Source organism: Pseudophryne corroboree, chromosome 10 (assembly GCF_028390025.1).
Source record: "Pseudophryne corroboree isolate aPseCor3 chromosome 10, aPseCor3.hap2, whole genome shotgun sequence".
Classification (NCBI taxonomy): Eukaryota; Metazoa; Chordata; class Amphibia; order Anura; family Myobatrachidae; genus Pseudophryne; species Pseudophryne corroboree.
In genome coordinates, this window is record NC_086453.1 from 327,947,865 (window position 1) to 327,968,541 (window position 20,677).

Here is a 20,677-nt window from a genome sequence, read left to right on the forward strand (position 1 = left end):
CTGTGGATTATATCGGAGCGAGTGCCACAACACTTTGGATTATACCAGAGCTAGAGCCACAAGACTTGGGTTTATACTGGAGCAAGTGCCACAAGACTTGGGTTTATACCGGAACAAGTGCCACAAGACTCGGGTTTATACCGGAGCAAGTGCCACAAGACTTGGGTTTATTCCGGAGCACGTGACACAACACTGTGGATTATATCGGAGCGAGTGCCACAACACTTTGGATTATACCAGAGCTAGAGCCACAAGACTTGGGTTTATACTGGAGCAAGTGCCACAAGACTTGGGATTATACCGGAGCAAGTGCCACAAGACTCGGGTTTATAACGGAGCAAGTGCCACAAGACTTGGGTTTATACCGGAGCAAGTGCCACAAGACTCGGGTTTATACCGGAGCAAGTGCCACAAGACTCGGGTTTATACCGGAGCAAGTGCCACAAGACTCGGGTTTATACCGGAGTGAGAGCCACAAGACTTGGGTTTATACCGGAGTGAGAGCCACAAGATTTGGGTTTATACCGGAGCGAGTGCCACAAGACTTGGGTTTATACCGGAGCGAGTGCTACAAGACTTGGGTTTATACCAGTGCGAGTGCCACAAGACTTGGGTTTATACAGGAGCGAGTGCCACAAGACTTGGGTTTATACAGGAGCGAGTGCCACAAGACTTGGGTTTATACAGGAGCGAGTGCCACAAGACTTGGGTTTATACCGGAGCGAGTGCCACAAGACTTGGGTTTATACCGGAGCGAGTGCCACAAGACTTGGGTTTATACCAGAACGAGTGCCACAATCATAGGTGTGTGCAGACGCCGACACGGTTGTGCCGCTCCGGACTTCCCCCCTCCGCCGGGTTAAAAACTACCTCCTCCACCCCTTGCTCTGGGAAATAAGACTGCTCACCTGGGCCTGCCAGGTGGGCAGTCTATGTCCTGGACAGAGGGGGGTGGGGGTTTGGTGGGAGGGAGTAGACCATATAAATAACTGGTAATAAATAATAAATACAGCAGTGGAGGGGGTTGGGGGGCAGAGTCCGTGTTGGCGTCTGTGCACGCCTATGGCCACAATACATTTGTTTATACCAGAGTGAGTGCCACAACACTTTGGGTTATAGTGCAGTGAGTGCCACATGACTTTGGTTTATACCGAAGTGAGAGCCATAAGACTTCTGATTAATAAGCGGCGCACAGGCCGTCCCCATATAATCAGTGGCATCCTTGAGGATGGAATAATCCAAGCCTTTAGGCCCCATGGTTCTCATGACTAAACCAGCGACTGTGCAATCAGTAACACTGTACTGCAGACTGTGATACAATGGAACAGATTACAGTAACAGGTAAATAAGATTTTACTTACCGGTAAATCTATTTCTCGTAGTCCGTAGTGGATGCTGGGGACTCCGTAAGGACCATGGGGAATAGACGGGCTCCGCAGGAGACAGGGCACTTTAAGAAAGAATTTGGATTCTGGTGTGTTTGGGCTCCTCCCTCTATGTCCCTCCTCAAGACCTCAGTTAGAGAAACTGTGCCCGGAAGAGCTGACAGTACAAGGAAAGGATTTTGGAATCCAGGGCAAGACTCATACCAGTCACACCAATCACACTGTATAACTTGTGATAAACTTACCCAGTTAACAGAGCATCAGATCAATCCTGATGCAACTATAACATAACCCTTATTTAAGCAATAACTATATACAAGTATTGAAGAAGAAGTCCGCACTTGGGACGGGCGCCGAGCATCCACTACGGACTACGAGAAATAGATTTACCGGTAAGTAAAATCTTATTTTCTCTAACGTCCCCGTGGATGCTGGGGACTCCGTAAAGACCATGGGGATGATACCAAAGCTCCCAAACGGGCGGGAGAGTGCGGATGACTCTGCAGCACCGAATGAGCAAACACAAGGTCCTCCTCAGCCAGGGTATCAAACTTGTAGAACGCAAAAGTGTTCGAACCTGACCAAGTAGCTGCTCGGCAAAGCTGTAATGCCGAGACCCCTCGGGTAGCCGCCCAAGAAGAGCCCACCTTCCTTGTGGAGTGGGCTTTTACTGATTTTGGCAGCGGCAATCCAGCCGCAGAATGAGCCTGCTGAATTGTGTTACAGATCCAGCGAACAATAGTTTGCTTTGAAGCAGGAGCACCCAGCTTGTTGGGTGCATACAGGATAAACAGCGACTCAGTTTTCCTGACTCTAGCCGTACTGGCTACATAAACCTTCAAAGCCCTGACCACATCTAGTAACTCGGAATCCTCCAAGTCACGAGTAGCCACAGGCACCACAATAGGTTGGTTCATATGAAAAGATGACACCACTTTTGGCAGAAATTGTGGACGGGTCCGCAATTCTGCCCTGTCCATATGGAAAACCAGATAGGGGCTTTTATGTGACAAAGCCGCTAATTCTGACACACGCCTAGCCGAAGCCAAGGCTAACAGCATGACCACCTTCCACGTGAGATATTTTAACTCCACGGTTTTTAGTAGCTCAAACCAGTGTGACTTCAGGAAACTCAACACCACGTTAAGATCCCAAGGTGCCACCGGAGGCACAAAAGGGGGCTGAATATGCAGCACTCCCTTTACAAACGTCTGAACTTCAGGCAGAGAAGTCAGTTCTTTTTTAAAGAAAATAGACAGGGACGAAATCTGGACCTTAATGGAACCCAATTTTAGGCCCAAAGTCACTCCCGACTGTAGGAAGTGAAGGAAACGGCCCAGCTGGAATTCCTCCGTAGGGGCATTCCTGGCCTCCCACCAAGCAACATATTTTCGCCATATACGGTGATAATGTTTAGCCGTCACGTCCTTCCTAGCCGTTATCAGCGTAGGAATAACCTCATCCGGAATGCCATTTTCTGCTAGGATCCGGCGTTCAACCGCCATGCCGTCAAACGCAGCCGCGGTAAGTCTTGGAACAAACAGGGCCCCTGTTGCAACAAGTCCTGTCTTAGAGGCAGAGGCCATGGGTCCTCTGTGAGCATTTCTTGCAGATCTGGATACCAAGTCCTTCTTGGCCAATCCAGAACAATGAGTATTGTTCTCACTCCTCTTTACTTATGATTCTCAGCACCTTGGGTATGAGAGGAAGAGGAGGAAACACATAAACCGACTGGAACACCCACGGTGTCACTAGTGCGTCTACAGCTATCGCCTGAGGGTCTCTTGACCTGGCGCAATACCTCTGTAGCTTTTTGTTGAGGCGGGATGCCATCATGTCCACCTGTGGCAATTCCCACCGACTTGCAATCTGCGCGAAGACTTCTTGATGAAGTCCCCATTCTCCCGGGTGGAGGTCGTGCCTGCTGAGGAAGTCTGCTTCCCAGTTGTCCACTCCCGGAATGAACACTGCTGACAGTGCGCTTACGTGATTCTCCGCCCAGCGAAGAATTCTGGTGGCTTCCGCCATCGCCACCCTGCTCCTTGTGCCGCCTTGGCGGTTTACATGAGCCACTGCGGTGATGTTGTCTGACTGAATCAGAACCGATTGGTCGCGAAGCAGGGTCTCCGCTTGACGTAGGGCGTTGTATATGGCCCTTAGTTCCAGGATGTTGATGTGAAGGCAAGTCTCCTGACTTGACCACAGACCTTGGAAATTTCTTCCCTGTGTGACTGCCCCCCACCCTCGGAGGCTTGCATCCGTGGTCACCAGGACCCAGTCCTGAATGCCGAACCTGCGGCCCTCGAGGAGGTGAGCACTCTGCAGCCACCACAGGAGAGACACCCTGGCCCTGGGGGATAGGGTGATCAGCCGATGCATCTGAAGATGTGATCCGGACCACTTGTCCAACAGATCCCATTGAAAGGTCCTCGCATGGAACCTGCCGAAGGGAATGGCCTCGTATGATGCCACTATCTTTCCCAGGACTCGCGTGCAGTGATGCACCGACACCTGTTTTGGTTTTAATAGGTCTCTGACCAGTGTCATGAGCTCCTGAACCTTCTCCATCGGGAGATAAACCCTCTTCTGGTCTGTGTCCAGAATCATGCCCAGGAAGGGCAGACGAGTCGTAGGAATCAACTGCGACTTTGGAATATTCAGAATCCAGCCGTGCTGTTGTAACACTTCCAGAGAGCGTGCTACGCTGATCAGCAACTGCTCTCTGGACCTCGCCTTTATGAGGAGATCGTCCAAGTATGGGATAATTGTGACCCCTTGCTTTCGCAGGAGCACCATCATTTCCGCCATTACCTTGGTAAATATTCTCGGTGCCGTGGAGAGACCAGACCAAACGGCAACGTCTGGAATTGGTAATGACAATCCTGTACCACAAATCTGAGGTACGCCTGATGAGGTGGAAAAATGGGGACATGAAGGTATGCATCCTTTATGTCCAGAGACACCAAAAAATCCGCCCATTCCAGGCTTGCGATGACCGCTCTGAGCGATTCCATCTTGAACTTGAACCTTTTCAGGTATATGTTCAGGGATTTTAAATTCAATATGGGTCTTACCGAACCATCCGGTTTCGGTACCACAAACATGGTCGAATAATAACCCTTCCCTTGTTGAAGGAGGGGAACCTTGACCACCACCTGCTGAAGATACAATTTGTGAATTGCAGCTAACACTATTTCCCTCTCTAAGGGGGAAGCTGGCAGGTACGATATGAGGTATCGGTGAGGGGGCATCTCTTCGAATTCCAGCTTGTATCCCTGAGACACAATCTCTATTGCCCAGGGATCCACCTGGGAGTGAACCCACTTGTGGCTGAAATTTCGGAGACGCGCCCCCACCGGGCCTAGCTCCGCCTGTGGAGCCCCAGCGTCATGCGGTGGATTTAGTGGAAGCCGGGGAGGACTTCTGTTCCTGGGAACTAGCTGTGTTGTGCAGCTTCCTTCCTCTGCCCCTGCCTCTGGCAAGAAAGGACGCACCTCGGACTTTCTTGCCTTTTTGTGATCGAAAGGACTGCATTTGGTAATACGGTGCTTTCTTAGGTTGTGAGGGAACATATGGCAAAAAATTTGACTTTCCAGCAGTAGCTGTGGAGACCAGTTCCGAGAGACCCTCCCCAAACAATTACTCACCCTTGTAAGGTAAAACCTCCATATACCTTTTTGAGTCGGCATCGCCTGTCCATTGCCGAGTCCACAGGACCCTTCTGGCAAAAAAAATCGACATTGCATTTATTCTAGAGCCCAGTAGGCTAATGTCTCTTTGAGCATCTCTCATATATAGGACAGCGTCTTTTATATGCCCCAGGGTCATTAATATAGTATCCTTGTCTAAGGTATCAAGTTCCTCAGATAAGGTATCCGTCCATGCTGCTACAGCACTACACACCCAGGCAGACGCAATTGCCGGCCTTAGTAAGGTACCTGAATGTGTGTAAATGGACTTCAGGGTACCCTCTTGCTTTCTATCCGCAGCATCTTTTAGGGTGGCCGTATCCTGTGACGGCAGGGCTACCCTCTTGGATAAGTGTGTTAGAGCTTTGTCCACCCTAGGGGATGATTCCCAGCGTAACCTGTCCGTTGGCGGGAAAGGATACGCCATAAGCATCCGTTTGGAAATCTGCAGTTTATCTGGAGATTCCAAAGCCTTTTCACATAACTCATTTAACTCATGTGAAGGGGGAAAGGTCACCTCCTGCCTTTTTTCCCCATACATATGAACCCTCTTGTCAGGGACTGGGGTTTCCTCTGTGATGTGCAACACATCCTTCATTGCTATAATCATATAACGGATGGCATTAGCCAATTTAGGCTGTAACTTTCATTCATCGTAATCGACACTGGAGTCAGAGTCCATGTCGGTATCTGTGTCAACAATTTGGGATAGTGGGCGCTTCCGAGACCCTGACGGCCACTGCGACATAGGATCAGGCACGGGCTGAGACCCTGACTGCTTCAGCTTTATCCAACCTTTTATGCAAGGAATTAACATTATCATTTAAAACCTTCCACATATCCATCCAATCAGGTGTCGGCGCCGACGGCGGAGACACCACATTCATTTGCTCCCGCTCTGCTTCCACATAGCCTTCCTCGTCAAACATGTCGACACAAGCGTACCGACACACCACACACACAGGGGATGCTCTTTTTTGAAGACAGTTCCCCCACAAGGCCCTTTGGAGAGACAGAGAGAGAGTATGCCAGCACACACCCCAGCGCTATATGTCCCAGGAATCACACAGTAACTTAGTGTTAACACAGTAGCTGCTGTATATTATGTTTTTGCGCCTAATTTATGTGCCCCCCCTCTCTTTTTACCCTCTTCTACCGTGAATCTGCAGGGGAGAGGCTGGGGAGCTTCCTCTCAGCGGAGCTGTGGAGAAAAAATGGCGCTGGTGAGTGCTGAGGAAGAAGCCCAGCCCCCTCAGCGGCGGGCTTCTGTCCCGCGTTTCTGTACAAAATTATGGCGGGGGCTCATACATATATACAGTGCCCAACTGTATATATGTCTAACTTTTGCCAAGAGGTCCTAATTGCTGCCCAGGGCGCCGGTGCCCCCCCCCCCCCCCCCCCTGCACCCTACAGTGACCGGAGTATGTGGGTTTAGTGTGGGAGCAATGGCGCACAGCTGCAGTGCTGTGCGCTACCTCAGTGAAGACAGGAGTCTTCTGCCGCCGATTTTGAAGTCTTCTTGCTTCTTTCACCGGCTTCTGTCTTCCGGCTCTGCGAGGGGGACGGCGGCGCGGCTCCGGGATCGGACGACAAAGGGTGAGATCCTGTGTACGATCCCTCTGGAGCTAATGGTGTCCAGTAGCCTAAGAAGCAGGACCTGCACTCAGTGAGTAGGGCTGCTTCTCTCCCCTCAGTCCCTCGTAGCAGAGAGCCTGTTGCCAGCAGATCTCCCTGAAAAAAAAAAAACCTAACAAAATACTTTCTTATAGCAAGCTCAGGAGAGCTCACTAAACAGCACCCAGCTCGTCTGGGCACAGATTCTAACTTAGGTCTGGAGGAGGGACATAGAGGGAGGAGCCAGAGCACACCAGAATCCAAATTCTTTCTTAAAGTACCCTGTCTCCTGCGGAGCCCGTCTATTCCCCATGGTCCTTACGGAGTCCCCAGCATCCACTGGGACGTTAGAGAAAATAAGAATTTACTTACCGATAATTCTATTTCTCGGAGTCCGTAGTGGATGCTGGGGTTCCTGAAAGGACCATGGGGAATAGCGGCTCCGCAGGAGACAGGGCACAAAAAAGTAAAGCTTTACTAGGTCAGGTGGTGTGCACTGGCTCCTCCCCCTATGACCCTCCTCCAGACTCCAGTTAGGTACTGTGCCCGGACGAGCATACACAATAAGGGAGGCATTTTGAATCCCGTGTAAGACTCATACCAGCCACACCAATCACACCGTACAACTTGTGATCTAAACCCAGTTAACAGTATGACAACAGAAAGGGCCTCTTAAAGATGGCTCCTTAACAATAACCCGAATTAGTTAACAATAACTATGTACAAGTATTGCAGATAATCCGCACTTGGGATGGGCGCCCAGCATCCACTACGGACTCCGAGAAATAGAATTATCGGTAAGTAAATTCTTATTTTCTCTATCGTCCTAAGTGGATGCTGGGGTTCCTGAAAGGACCATGGGGATTATACCAAAGCTCCCAAACGGGCGGGAGAGTGCGGATGACTCTGCAGCACCGAATGAGAGAACTCCAGGTCCTCCTTTGCCAGGGTATCAAATTTGTAAAATTTTACAAACGTGTTCTCCCCCGACCACGTAGCTGCTCGGCAGAGTTGTAATGCCGAGACCCCTCGGGCAGCCGCCCAAGATGAGCCCACCTTCCTTGTGGAGTGGGCTTTTACAGTTTTAGGCTGTGGCAGGCCTGCCACAGAATGTGCAAGTTGAATTGTGTTACAAATCCAACGAGCAATCGACTGCTTAGAAGCAGGTGCGCCCAACTTGTTGGGTGCATACAATATAAACAGCGAGTCAGATTTTCTGACTCCAGCCGTCCTTGCAATGTATATTTTTAAGGCTCTGACAACGTCCAACAACTTGGAGTCCTCCAAGTCGCTAGTGGCCGCAGGCACCACAATAGGTTGGTTCAGATGAAATGCTGATACCACTTTAGGGAGAAAATGCGGACGAGTCCGCAGTTCTGCCCTATCCGAATGGAAGATTAGATAAGGACTTTTATAAGATAAAGCCGCCAATTCAGATACTCTCCTGGCAGAGGCCAGGGCTAGTAACATAGTCACTTTCCATGTGAGATATTTCAAATCCACCTTTTTCAATGGTTCAAACCAATGGGATTTGAGGAAATCTAAAACTACATTTAGATCCCACGGTGCCACCGGAGGCACCACAGGAGGCTGTATATGCAGTACTCCCTTGACAAAAGTCTGGACCTCAGGGACAGAGGCCAATTCTTTTTGGAAGAATATTGACAGGGCCGAAATTTGAACCTTAATGGATCCCAATTTGAGACCCATAGATAATCCTGATTGCAGGAAATGTAGGAAACGACCCAGTTGGAATTCCTCCGTCGGAACCCTCCGATCCTCGCACCACGCTACATATTTTCGCCAAATGCGGTGATAATGTTTCACGGTGACTTCCTTCCGTGCCTTAATCAAGGTAGGAATGACTTCTTCTGGAATGCCTTTCCCTTTTAGGATCTGGCGTTCAACCGCCATGCCGTCAAACGCAGCCGCGGTAAGTCTTGAAAAAGACAGGGACCCTGCTGTAGCAGGTCCCTTCTCAGAGGTAGAGGCCACGGTTCGTCCGTGAGCATCTCTTGAAGTTCCGGATACCAAGTCCTTCTCGGCCAATCCGGAACCACTAGTATTGTTCTTACTCTTCTTTGCCGTATGATCTTCAATACCTTTGGTATGAGCGGCAGAGGAGGAAACACATACACTGACTGGTACACCCAAGGAGTTACCAGTGCGTCCACAGCTATTGCCTGTGGATCTCTTGACCTGGCGCAATATTTGTCCAGTTTCTTGTTGAGGCGAGACGCCATCATGTCTACAATTGGTCTTTCCCAACGGTCTATTAACATGTTGAAGACTTCTGGATGTAGACCCCACTCTCCCGGATGAAGATCGTGTCTGCTGAGGAAGTCTGCTTCCCAGTTGTCCACGCCCGGGATGAACACTGCTGACAGTGCTATCACGTGATTCTCCGCCCAGCGAAGAATCTTGGCAGCTTCTGCCATTGCACTCCTGCTTCTTGTGCCGCCCTGCCTGTTTACATGGGCGACCGCCGTGATGTTGTCCGACTGAATCAACACCGGCTTTCCTTGCAGGAGAAGTTCCGCCTGGCTTAGAGCATTGTAGATTGCTCTTAGTTCCAGAATGTTTATGTGAAGAGACTTTTCCAGACTCGTCCATACTCCCTGGAAGTTTCTTCCTTGTGTGACTGCTCCCCAGCCTCTCAGGCTGGCGTCCGTGGTCACCAGGATCCAATCCTGAATGCCGAATCTGCGGCCTTCTAATAGGTGAGCCTTCTGCAACCACCACAGAAGTGACACCCTTGTCTTTGGTGACAGGGTTATTCGCAGGTGCATCTGCAGATGCGACCCTGACCATTTGTCCAACAGATCCCTTTGGAATATTCTTGCATGGAATCTGCCGAATGGAATTGCTTCGTAAGAAGCCACCATTTTTCCCAGGACTCTTGTGCATTGATGTACTGACACTTTTCCTGGTTTTAGGAGGTTCCTGACCAGATCGGATAACTCCTTGGCTTTTTCCTCTGGAAGGAAAACCTTTTTCTGAACCGTGTCCAGAATCATTCCTAGGAACAGCAGACGAGTTGTCGGGATTAAATGGGATTTTGGAATATTCAGAATCCACCCGTGTTGTCTTAGCACCTCTTGAGATAGTGCTAAAGCTGTCTCCAGCTGTTCTCTGGACCTTGCCCTTATTAGGAGATCGTCCAAGTATGGGATAACTAATACGCCTTTTCTTCGAAGAAGAATCATCATCTCGGCCATTACCTTGGTAAAGACCCGAGGCGCCGTGGACAATCCGAACGGCAGCGTCTGAAACTGATAGTGACAGTTTTGAACAATGAACCTGAGGTACCCCTGGTGTGCGGGGTAAATCGGAACGTGTAGATACGCATCCTTGATGTCCAAGGATACCATAAAGTCCCCTTCTTCCAGGTTCGCTATCACTGCTCTGAGTGACTCCATCTTGAACTTGAACTTTTTTATGTAGAGGTTCAAGGACTTCAGATTTAGAATAGGCCTTACCGAGCCATCCGGCTTCGGTACCACAAATAGAGTGGAATAATACCCCTTTCCTTGTTGTAATAGGGGTACTTTGACTATCACCTGCTGAGCGTACAGCTTGTGAATGGCTTCCAACACCCTCTCCCTTTCGGAAGAGACGGTTGGTAAGGCAGACTTCAGGAAACGATGAGGAGGATCCGTCTCTAATTCCAACCTGTACCCCTGAGATATTATCTGCAGGATCCAGGGGTCTACCTGCGAGTGAGCCCACTGCGCGCTGTAATTTTTGAGACGGCCCCCCACTGTCCCCGAGTCCGCTTGAGAGGCCCCAGCGTCATGCTGAGGTTTTTGCAGGAGCCGGGGAGGGCTTCTGTTCCTGGGAAGGAGCTGCCTGTTGGTGTCTCTTCCCTCTTCCTCTGCCTCGTGGCAGGTACGACAAGCCCTTTGCTCTCTTATTTTTGTAGGAGCGAAAAGGCTGCGGTTGAAAGGTCGGTGCCTTTCTCTGTTGGGGAGTGACTTGAGGTAAAAAAGTGGATTTCCCGGCAGTAGCCGTGGCCACCAAGTCTGATAGACCAACTCCAAATAACTCCTCCCCTTTATACGGCAAAACCTCCATGTGACGTTTTGAATCCGCATCGCCTGTCCACTGTCGTGTCCATAAGGCTCTTCTGGCTGAAATGGACATAGCACTCACCCGAGATGCCAGTGTGCAAATATCCCTCTGTGCATCACGCATATAGATAAATGCATCCTTTATTTGTTCTAACGACAGTAAAACATTGTCCCTATCTAGGGTATCAATATTTTCAATCAGGGATTCTGACCAAACTACTCCAGCACTGCACATCCAGGCAGTTGCTATAGCTGGTCGTAGTATAACACCTGCATGTGTGTATATATTCTTTTGAATAACTTCCATCTTTCTATCTGATGGATCCTTAAGTGCGGCCGTCTCAGGAGAGGGTAACGCCACTTGTTTGGATAAGCGTGTGAGCGCCTTGTCCACCTTAGGGGGTGTTTCCCAGCGCGCCCTAACCTCTGGCGGGAAAGGGTATAATGCCAATAACTTTTTTGAAATTATCAACTTTTTATCAGGAGCAACCCACGCTTCATCACACACGTCATTTAATTCTTCTGATTCAGGAAAAACTGTTTGTAGTTTTTTCACACCATACATAATACCCTGTTTTACGGTATCTGTAGTATCAGCTAAATGTAACGTCTCCTTCATTGCCAAAATCATATAACGTGTGGCCCTACTGGAAAATACGTTTGAATTTCTACCGTCGTCACTGGAATCAGTGCCCGTGTCTGGGTCTGTGTCGACCGACTGAGGCAAAGGGCGTTTTACAGCCCCTGACGGTGTTTGAGGCGCCTGGACAGGCATTAATTGATTGTCCGGCCGCCTCATGTCCTCAACTGACTGTTTAAGGGAAGATAAACCATCACGTAATTCCACAAATAAAGGCATCCATTCTGGTGTCGACCCCCTGGGGGGTGACATCTGCATATTTGGCAATTGCTCCGCCTCCACACCAATATCGTCCTCATACATGTCGACACCACGTACCGACACACACCGCAAACTCACAGGGAATGCTCTAATGAAGACAGGACCCACTAGCCCTTTTGGGGAGTTTAGGAGAAAAAGAAGAGGGGATTCTGTATTGTCGACGCACAGAAAAATTTATTAATTCTAAAAAATAGCCTTTATTAGATATGTATTAAAATATGAATATGATTAATTCATTCCCAACTACAGTGAAACATAGAATTAAAATCACAGACAAACAGGTAAGTGAATCTAAACAAAAGATTGAAAATGTGTAAATAAAGATTTTAAAAAGCGTGTCCACGTGTGTTTGCAAGTATGTCTTAGTATTCGGGGGTTACTATATTGGTACAGACACCATCAATGTTTCTACATCCATCCAATGTTATTCGGCCACTGTCAACATCAACAGTGTCGGTACATACATATAATGTCGACCACTATTTGAATCTAAGATGTCTGTGTCTATTGTTTTGAATTCCAAACACTTTGGGATCGTATATAAGGTGAAACTTCAAGTTCCTCACTTTTGTTATTTATGGTGACTATAGGTCATCTGTGGATATACTCACAGATCTGATCCTCTTAGAATCTATTTCTGATATATTGAGAGCCTCTCACATTGGCTGTCAATATTATTGGGGTATCTATGCATGAAAACATACAGCTTCAGAGAGTATATTATTCCCTGCTTATATAAAGAACAACTGTCTTATACAGTGATGTTATTTGTATATATGGTGTCCACCTGTGTTACACAGATTTCAAAGATACTGCTTGTGTTAGGGGTGTTGCAGCCCCAATTGTACTAGTTAGAGAACAACTGTCTTATACAGTGATGTTATTTGTATATATGATGTCCACCCGTGTTACACAGATTTCAAGGATACTGCTTGTGTTAGGGGTATTGCAGCCCCAATTGTACTTCCAAAGCAGACCGTTTATCAATACGGTTTATTCCTTATACATCAAATATTAGCCATGGTGTCCAACTATATTACACATATTTCACAGATACTGCTTATATTAGGGGTATTGCAGCCCCAATTATACTTCCAAAACAGACCGTTTATCAGTACGGTTTATTCCTTATGCTTCAGATATTAGCCATACCATTTAGCTGATGATGTTATTATACTGTATAATAGTTTTAGTTTTTAAATTTTAAACAAGCTGATTCTCATGCATAGTACTCTCAATTAACAATAAGGGATAGGTCTTATTTACTTATATAAGTAAAGGGGTGATCAGAAATTATCAAAAATTATCAGAGAATATAGTGACCCATATATATATTCATTAGATCCACATTTATTAAACTCAGAATGATGTGTGTTTTGTTACAGATATTTAATGGTGTTTATCATTGGATAGAGTTTTGGTTTTACACTGTGCCCCAAATTCTAAGGTGTCTATCGTTGTTGGTAGTTATAGCATCACAATATATTTAATATATATTAATGAAATTTGTGAGCTATTCATGCACTGCTTTTAGCAGTAGTCACTTCGGACTGTTGAGTCTGTCTATTAGTGTGACAGAATTTTGCTACAATGTATGCACTTAAAGTATCTTATTCAGAGCATGCAGCTGCTATGCTCCTGAATGTTGCCAATTGTTGCAGTGTGATACTATTGTAACATAGGCTACTTTATCAGTACTTGCTTCAAATGGCTGTTAAAATCTGTACTATTGCAGCTACACTATTGTTCATATAGATTATAGTAGTGTAAACGCTTGGTATTCACAATGCTTTTACAGCTACATACATTCTATCCTATAGGCTCTGACTGTCTTAATCGTGGCAGTCTATGTAAGCAGGTCTGGATATGACATGCAGGTATGAGCATGTGTCACTGTACTTAATACAGATAGCTGCAATCTATTGTGCCTGATTTTCTTTATTCATTAAACTGCCAGCTGACGTCTCATGTCAATTTATATAATTGCATCATAGCTTTCTGACTGTCTTTAATCGTGGCAGTCTATGTAAGCAAGTCTGGATGTGACATACATATATAACTGTGTTTGATACAGATGGCTACAGTCTATTGAGCCTATTTTTTCTTATCAATAAACTACCAGCTAACGTCTCTAATCAATTAGTATAGTTGCATCATAGCTTCAAACACTAAAAACGCGTGGACACGCTGTGCCCTACACGCGTGTTTCACTGCACTTATGGCAGCTTCGTCAGGGAGCAACAAGAGCGCTTTCCCGTGGACATGTTTAAATCAGATTCGTGCTGCCCAATCAGCATTATGAGTTCAAAGCTCCAATGCCGCCTGCCAATCATATTGCGGCTACGGCCCGGAGCGTCATATGCCGCTTACCAATCAAAGTGCGGCTATGACTCAACGCGTCACATATATCCGCCCGCCAATCAGATGTTTTCCTGTTCGGGCATGTGACGTCCTCGTCCAATCGTGGCGTCTAGATATAAACAATGTTATGTCGATTTGGAACGGGGTTTCTCTCTCATTATGCCCCGGTATCTGTATGAGAAATAATTCTATCTTTATGCCGGTATGAGTTCTTAAGTATTATGTGAAATATAAATCCCACTATTTTCCTCCACCTCACATTAGCCGGGTAATCATATCCTACGTATTCAGGTTTTAGCATTTTCATTTCTTCTTTGAAAATAAATTGAATGAATGCATGTTTCCGGGTCAGTCCTTTTTCTTTATTATTTTAGACCCTGTCACATGCACTGTATATAATCTATATCCCGCTTTCATATGGCATTTAGATGTCTCTAATATACATACATCCGCATATATATATAGATAGAGTTAGGGGTTCAAGTCCCCGTCGGGCTATAGATTATTGGTAAATTCTTTACATAGAAGACTTGATCTTTCAAGGGTCCGGTATATTAAAAGTTAGTATTACTGTAAAATGAATTCTCGGATTTTAGAGTGATCAGGCTTATTCCACACTTCATATCCATACATGTATGACATATGTGTTTGTTCACCTATCATGTAGATTGCACAATAGTATATGCCCGTCAGATTATAGTAATGAAACCATATTTATTTGATTCATACGCTGATGTCATAAATTATATTGTTCGGCATTGAATTCCGTGTATAGAACCTCCTAAGTATTTTCAAATATCTAATTATATGTTGAATATTAATAAATAAAACTGATAATCAGTATTAAAAAGGCTGAGTGATGGTAGTGCCACTAGGGAAAGTGATACAGTGAACATGGTAGATAATAAGAAGAGAAGATATATATATATATATATATATATATATACATATATATATATATATATATAAGAAGATTTAGTGCTGGCCGTGCTACAGAAGGATGTGACCAAATGGTAGTGTAAATATCTAAAATGATATATCGATGTGATGGGGTAGTAATGTAATTGTGACAATAATTATTATGAAAAATAAAAACGCAACTAGATAAATAAAAAGTGAACAAACAAAAGTGAAAAAACAAATAACACACACTAGTGATGGTGAAAAGGTATCAGGACATCTATATATAATTTAATATAATTGTGATACTTTCTACACTGTAATATTGAGTATAGGAGGAGTTAAATGTCAAAGGGATTGTGTATCTCTCAATAAAACAATCCTTAGATATTCAATATGTACCGTACATATATCTCTTATAATAGAATTGCCTTGCTTTGTTCTTACAAACATGGGTTCAATTCACAAAGGGAATATAGCTATTTGACTCATTCATCCCATGCGGGTATACACTATTAAGCAGGAAAATCATTTTGGTTTCAAATTTCAGTAATTCCTGATCTAGATCTCCCCCTCTGATGCCAAGTTGTATATGTTTGATCCCAAAGGCTTTGAGGCCTGTTGGGTCTCCATTGTGATGGTTTAGAAAATGTCTGGCTACAGGTGGTAAGGGTTTAAACCTAGTTAGATCTTTTTTGGCATTCCGGATACTGCCAATATGCTCTAAAAGTCTAACTTTCAAAGGTCGTGACGTCTTTCCGATGTATTTTTTACTACAGGGGCATTCGAGATGGTAAACCGTGCCTATTGATGTGCAGGTGATTTTGGAGGATATAATCCATTTCTTTCCATATTTATCTGTGAATTGTTTCGTAGGGATCATAAACTTACAGGCCTTGCAATTACCGCAAGGAAATGACCCTTTCTTTCTCACATCATTTGATATAAGTGGGGAAAGATGGCTGTGTACTACCTTATCCCTCAAGTTGGGTGATCTTCGCCAACTGGTTAATGGTTTATCAGGAAGCAGCCTGGCTAAATCTTCATCAGTATGAAGGACAGGCCAGTGTCTGGTTAGAATGGTGTTAATTTCCCTCCAGTACGTATTGAAGGTTCCTACATATCTAATGGGTTCTTCTTTTTTGCATTTGATTCTTGGCGTTAATAGGGAGTCTCGCTGGTAGGTCTCAACTTCCTTAATAGATTTTTTAATCAATCTATTGCTGTATCCTCTCTTTTTGAAGCGTTCACTTAACTCGTTCTGCCTTAATCGAAAGGTATCTTCAGTGGAACAGTTCCTTTTAGTTCTTAAGAGTTCCCCTTTAGGAATGCCTTTAATAGTTGCTGGGAGGTGGGAACTTGTTGAATGCAGTAAACTGTTGGTAGCTGTGGGTTTTCTGTAAAGATCTGTTAAGATATTCCCATCCTCATCAATCTGGATGGTTATATCTAAAAAGTTGATAGATCTTTGACTGGCTTCCAACGTTAGCTTTAGATTGAGATGATTGATATTCAGAATATCAATGAATTCCCGCAGCTCTCTGGAGGGGCCTTCCCACAATATCAGGATATCGTCAATGTACCTCAGATATACCAGAATGTTATTGGTATATCTCTCCAACGATTCCTGGAAGACCACCTCCCTTTCCCACCACCCCAGGTAGAGGTTGGCGTACGTGGGGGCACATGCTGTCCCCATCGCCGTCCCTCTAACCTGGAGGTAATGGCGCTCATTACAGGTGAAATAGTTGTGGGAAAGTAAAAATTCCAGCAATTCAACAAGAAAGTCATTTCGTTCGTTTTGAGCCTCCATATTGAGAAAATATTTGGTGGCTGCAATGCCATGTTTATGGTTTATGCTTGTATAGAGACTCTCCACATCACATGTCACAAGCCACACCCCCGGGCTGACATTCAAGTTGTTTAATTTGTTCAGGACGTCCATTGTATCTCGTACATACGAAGGAAGGGTGGTGACGTGTTTACGTAGATAATGATCTACGAAGATGCTGGCATTTTCCGTCAGACTGCCCATCCCTGAAAGGATTGGTCTTCCTGGAGGTTTTCTCTCATTTTTATGTATCTTCGGCAGTAAGTAAAGTGTCGGTGTTTTAGGTTTGGTCATTTTCAAAAATTCCCAATCTTTTTTGGTTATGACGTTGTTGTTATATGCCCTCTGAACAAGATTGTTATATTGTTGAAGATACGTATTTGTGGGATTAAAATAGAGTTTTTTGTAACAGCTTGTGTCCCCCAGCTGTCTCTCTAGTTCTTCTAAATATAGATTTCTTGGCCATAATACTATATTGCCCCCTTTATCTGAGGGCTTTATTATGGTATCTTGCCACTCTGTGATCTCCTTGAGTGCCGATCTTTCTTCTGTATTTAGATTATCAATGTGATATTTGTTAGATGAACATAGTGAGTCTAAGTCTTTGGACACAAGTCTGAGAAAGACTTCTATTTGAGGACAAATCTTCATGTCTGGAAGGAATTTGGATTTTCTAGTTATCCGTGATCTATCTTCCACCTCTTTGTCATTAATCGACTGAGGCAAAGGGCGTTTTACAGCCCCTGACGGTGTTTGAGGCGCCTGGACAGGCATTAATTGATTGTCCGGCCGCCTCATGTCCTCAACTGACTGTTTAAGGGAAGATAAACCATCACGTAATTCCACAAATAAAGGCATCCATTCTGGTGTCGACCCCCTGGGGGGTGACATCTGCATATTTGGCAATTGCTCCGCCTCCACACCAATATCGTCCTCATACATGTCGACACCACGTACCGACACACACCGCAAACTCACAGGGAATGCTCTAATGAAGACAGGACCCACTAGCCCTTTTGGGGAGACAGAGGGAGAGTCTGCCAGCACACACCACAAAGCGCTATATATACAAGGGATATCCTTATATTAAGTGCTCCCTTATAGCTGCTTTAATATATATATATATAGCCATTAATGTGCCCCCCCTCTCTGTTTTACCCTGTTTCTGTAGTGCAGTGCAGGGGAGAGACCTGGGAGCCGTTCTGACCAGCGGAGCTGTGACAGAAAATGGCGCCGTGTGCTGAGGAGATAGGCCCCGCCCCTTTTTCGGCGGGTTCTTCTCCCGCTATTTTTCCAGTCAGGCAGGGGTTAAATATCTCCATATAGCCCCTATGGGCTATATGTGAGGTATTTTTAGCCTTGTATAAGGTTTATATTTGCCTCTCAGAGCGCCCCCCCCCAGCGCTCTGCACCCTCAGTGACTGCCCAGTGAAGTGTGCTGAGAGGAAAATGGCGCACAGCTGCAGTGCTGTGCGCTACCTTATGAAGACTGAGGAGTCTTCAGCCGCCGGTTTCCGGACCTCTTCACGCTTCAGCATCTGCAAGGGGGTCGGCGGCGCGGCTCCGGGACCGGACTCCACGGCTGGGCCTGTGTTCGATCCCTCTGGAGCTAATGGTGTCCAGTAGCCAAGCAGCAAATCCACTCTGCATGCAGGTGAGTTTACTACTTTCCCCCTAAGTCCCACGTTGCAGTGATCCTGTTGCCAGCAGGACTCACTGTAAAGAAAAAAACCTAAACTAAACTTTCTCTAAGCAGCTCTTTAGGAGAGCCACCTAGATTGCACCCTTCTCGTTCGGGCACAAAATCTAACTGGAGTCTGGAGGAGGGTCATAGGGGGAGGAGCCAGTGCACACCACCTGACCTAGTAAAGCTTTACTTTTTTGTGCCCTGTCTCCTGCGGAGCCGCTATTCCCCATGGTCCTTTCAGGAACCCCAGCATCCACTTAGGACGATAGAGAAAAAGGATTACACTAATACTAAAATTAACTCACATTAATTAACAGACACATAAAAGAAAACTCATGTTCCCCGGAGTTATGTTGGCTCCTGCTGTACCCGTACTGTGTGATCTAGGGGAGAGCACACAATGACTGTACTGCAGCTCTCACCCTATACCCAGTACAGATAACTGAGGACATACAGGCGCCTATGCATGCACTGATGCTATAGATGTGTGTGTGTTATCCCTCCCCTGTACAGCCGTGAGCGCTATGACACGGGGGACTGGCTGAGCGCAGCCTATACATGAGACTCCCAGACCCAGACACCGAGCCAGTGACACAATAACACACAGGGAACGCGCGTCAGCCGCAGTGTACCTGCAGCAGCGGCACCGGCCATCCCTCACATGGGCGGAAGCGGGAACATAGCGGCCTGGTGACGTCACCTGCCATGCTCTGACAAGCCAATGACCGGAGGCGCCGCTGTCCAATCAGCGCGAGGGGGCGTGGTCGACAGACGGGACTGAGGCGCAAACCATTAAATGCTTACCAAACATCGCAACGCCGCCATCCCACTCTGCCGTCGCAACGTAAACATCGATAGTTGCGAATCATCGCAACTATAAATATTCCGCTAAAGTACAGCTACAGACCACTGGTGTTTTTATAATGGGTGCAATTTGTGAGGTGCACACAGCCCTTGGGTCCAGGTAGAAGCGGAAAAGGAGGGGGGTGGGGGCGGGTGCCCACACTGCACCCATTTTTAAATAATTACCTTTCCAGAATTTGCGTTGTGCGCTGCAGCAGCAGGAAAAAAATCACACCCAAAATGGCCATTGCGCATGCGCAGTAGTGATATGGTAGCGTCTAGTTTACCTTCATGGAGAGGACCTTTCCCATAACCCCCTGGGTCCATGTCACAAACTATTTGGAATAGTAAAGTGTGGCGAGCGAAGCGGAGCGAGACACCGAGCTCGCGAGGGTCCAATGCTGCACAGATTTTTTTTTTACCCCAAACGAACGGAGAACGAAGAAAACATTTAGGTGCTGTAAGGGCGGAATTTCTCTACTGCCTTCTCGTTTTGTCACTTTCAGGTCCTGAGCACTAAGGTAAGGGTGGTCTTCTGTATGCCGGCGGCCGGGCTCCCGACGTCCAGCATCCCGGCGCCGGAATCCCGACCGCCGGCATACCGACATTTATTCTCCCTCCTGGGGGTCCACAACCCACCTAAAGGGAGAATACGCGCCACCGTGCCCGCAGCATGGCGAGCGCAGCGAGCCCGCAAGGGGCTCATTTGCGCTCGCCCAGCTGTCGGTATGCCGGCGGTCCGGATTCCCGCGCCGGTATGCTGTTCGCCGGGAGCCCGGCCGCCGGCATACACTACTACACCCCTAAGGTAACGTACACACAACCGTGGTGATATATACTTACTTATACATCAGTGCCGAATTAAGGCTCCAGTGGGCCCGGGGTACTTAAGACAAGGGGGTCCCCTCAGGCCAGACGTCCCCGGCCGGGACTGGAGGATCCTCTGTTCCCGCACTGTCTCCGCCAGTGTTGGACTAGCCCACAGGAGTACAGGGGAAACCTCTGATAGGCCCCAGTGCCTAGGGGGGGGTCCACCTCTTCTTGTTCCAGACTGTGCACTTATATACATATGCATCTGTTCCCTTATAGTGCACAGGACTATGGTGTATTTTCTACAGGACATTGCTGTTACTAATCTGGTACATTATCATGTATACACTAGCAGTATTTACTATGTGTATTTATCAAGGGGCCCAGACCATGCAGTCTTTAATTGTTATGCAAACCAATATGGGTGCTGGCCACACTCCTTCTGGATACTGGCCACACACCCTAAACATGGGCCCCTACCACTGCATCCCCCCCAGTGGGCCCTTCAAGCCCAAGTCCGACACTGGTCTCCGCTGTTGCGGTGTTGCTGGCCTTGGTGGCATAGGGGTCGCTGACCATGTGTCAG

General features: G+C 46.7%; 1 protein-coding gene across 3 annotated transcripts in view; it reads right to left on the reverse strand.

The window, feature by feature from the left end:
- ANAPC4 (anaphase promoting complex subunit 4) overlaps window positions 1–19,149 on the reverse strand; it is a 167,857-nt gene extending 148,708 nt beyond the window's left edge. Inside the window, exon 1 of one of the 3 annotated variants that reach the window (XM_063943580.1) lies at window positions 19,071–19,149. The gene's annotated coding sequence lies outside the window, so the exon portion shown is untranslated. Of the gene's footprint in view, window positions 1–18,743; window positions 19,002–19,070 lie in introns of those variants that run through there. The other 2 variants (XM_063943581.1, XM_063943582.1) reach the window with 2 other exon arrangements.
- Window positions 19,150–20,677: the final 1,528 nt, after the last annotated feature.